This window comes from Arachis hypogaea, chromosome 19 (genome assembly GCF_003086295.3).
Source record: "Arachis hypogaea cultivar Tifrunner chromosome 19, arahy.Tifrunner.gnm2.J5K5, whole genome shotgun sequence".
Taxonomy (NCBI): domain Eukaryota; kingdom Viridiplantae; phylum Streptophyta; class Magnoliopsida; order Fabales; family Fabaceae; genus Arachis; species Arachis hypogaea.
In genome coordinates, this window is record NC_092054.1 from 102,789,712 (window position 1) to 102,792,678 (window position 2,967).

The following is a 2,967-nucleotide window of genomic DNA, read 5'->3' on the forward strand; positions in this document are numbered from 1 at the left end:
ATTGACTCATATCTATGACACCCTGAGCTTGTTCGTCCCTCCTATGTGACCTTCTTCTTCTGTGAGTTCTTTCTTCTTCTTGATCTTCCTCCTCTTCTTCATTAAGGCCTTCCATTTTTCTTTTTGTAATTCCTCTGGTTCCTTTCACCTTCTCTGTATCTTCATCCTCGAAGAGTACTCCAGCCCTGTTACACAATCTCAGGATTGTGCTTGGGTGTCCAAGCCTACCCGATTTAGTTGTGTCTTCAGCCATCTCCTGGATGCTATCTGCTATGAGTTGGGCAAGGTTGATTTCCCCACCATGTAGGATGCAGTATGTCAGGAGAGCTCTCTTGATTATGACTGATGATGTATTTGCAGTGGGGAGTATTGATACCCTTACCACCTCATACCACCCTTTCGCCTCAGGTCTGAGATCAAGTCTCTTCAGACAACTTGGGGCTCCCTGTGAGTCTCTTTCCCAGTCTCTTTCTTCAATGCATAATCCCTCCAATATTTCATCAGGATCATTGTCACCACGCAGTCTGTCTTTATAACTAAGCTCATCGTAAGTTATGGTTCTCAACTTTAGAGCTCTTATGATTGATGTGGGCTAAAGTCCACTTCAACACCTCTGACATAACTTTTGTACGATGGGCTATTTTTGTTCTCCTTAACTGCATTGGTGTAGAATTCCCTTATCATCACAGCACTAATATCAGTGAGAGGACGGCACAGCAGATCCCATCTTCTTTCCTTGGTGATTTGTTGCATAATGGGGTATTCTCCCTCCTTTAGTTCGAACCCCATTTTAGGGATGACAATCTTTGTTTTCATGAGTCTATTGTATCTTGCTTCATGAAATTGGGATTTGAATCTTTTTGTGTCATAGGATGGAGGCTCTATCACCATTGGTTCCTTTCCTGGTCTTCTCCTTGATCTTGAGGAGGCCATTGAATATGTGTGTGAATAAGAGATAGTTGGGGGTTGTGTTTGGAGTGATGTTCGGTTTTGTTGTGAAGAGAAGAAGAAAATTGTGTGCTTTGAGTGGGAATGGTCTGTATGAAAGTGTTCTTTATAATGTGTTGGGGGCTATTTATGGAAAAGGTTTTCAAATTTCCCAACAAGATCACAAAAGAGTATTGCATTCGGTTATGATGATGAATGGTGGGGATTAAGTTGAATAGTATAGATATTCATGAAATGAATGGCCTGCATGTATTGTTGAAGCTTGACAAGGATTCTCTTCCTATTGGTTGCTTGCTTTTTCGGTGTCCAATGGTGCATGCATGCAGATTTTGCTTTCCAAGATTGGCACACCTCTCTAGGCACATGTGATTCTCTTCTTGGCTTGTCATAGCCGTTCCTTCCTCTTGTCTTTTCTTCAAGCCCCTTTTTTTCCTAATTAAATCAAAACAAAATGCTTCAGAACTCATTTAAAGCATGGTGGTCAAATGGCATATGCTTATATTTTATATAATGGTCCTTATTTGTGAAAGATCAATTGTGTCCCTGAACCAAAGTTTGGTAAACACCAAACTTGTCTCTTGCTCAGTGATTTGAATAAACGCTTGTTACAATTGATACTTTTACCATAAGTGCCAATTTATTTCTTAGCATAAATTTCTAAAACTAAACAATGTATGATCCATCTTTGCATGATTTTGATTTTCTGAACAAAAGTTATATTTTTCTCAAAATTTGTACATATGCAGACACCAAACTTAATGTTTGGTCATATACTTCACCAAAATGACTAAGCATATGATCTAAGAATGCTTGAAATGTTAACTTTTTGTGTGCTGTTAAGCACACCAAACTTAGAAGTCTGGCATGTATTTCAAAGCAGTGTATGTATCTGTCAAGGATGTCTTGACAAGTTCAAAATCATGCTAAAGTGATCATACTTTTATTGAATTTAAAAGCAAGCAGGAATCATAAATCATGGGTTGCCTCCCATGAAGCGCTCGTTTATTGTCATTAGCTTGACATTGACTCCCTCTTTTATGGCAGTTGATGACTGTAGTGCCTTAACTTGTCCCCTCTGATCGTGAGCTTCTTCTTTGTTCCTTAGTGCTCTATCTCAGCATGTTCTAGTGATAATATTTTGCTCACAGTATAGTAATCATTAGTCTGTTGGTCTGTTCCCAGTTGTTGATAGACTAACTGCACTTTGTCACCTTTGGAGAGCCCTTCTGTTGGAATTTTTTTGTTCTTCCAACCCTTTTTGATTCTGTTTTTGTTTTTCTTCCTTCCTTTTGTTGACTCTTCTTCTTTGAAAACAGGTTCCCTTTTGAAATTCCTTTTCTTAGTTGCCAATACTACAATGTTCCCTTGAGCTTCTTTATTACTTTTCACAGTCTCTTTCTCTTTTTGGCCTGCTGTATCATCTATCTCTTGCTTGGGAGGGCAGTTGTTGTTTGTCTTGTTGATTTCCTCTTTCCACTGCAGATTCTTCTTATCTGTTTCTTTACCATCCTTCTTTACATTACTACTCTGTGTTTCTGGTAGTACACTCAGAGTGATACTTTCATTATGCATCCTGAGGGTTAATTCTCCTTGCTTTATGTCTATGATGTCCCTAGCAGTGGCCAAGAATGGTCTTCCCAGTATAATAGAGTCGCCCTCATCCTGATTCGAATCCAGGATCACAAAATCTGCAGGGAAGATGAATCTGTCTACCTTGACTAGAAGGTTCTCAATTATACCCCTGGGGCATATCACTGATTTGTCCACCAATTCTAGAGACATCTGTACTGGTTTCACCTCTTTTATGCCTAGCTTTTTCACTAGAGAGGCAGGCATTAGATTGATACTAGCTCCCAAGTCACACATCGCCTTCTTGATGGTCATATTGCCAATGGCGCAGGGTAAAAAGAAACTCCCAGGGTCCTCGAGTTTGGGAGGAAGTCCCTTCTGGATTAGTGCTCTGCATTCCTCAGTGAGTAGTACGGTTTCATTAACTTGCCAACTCCTCTTCTTGTTGAT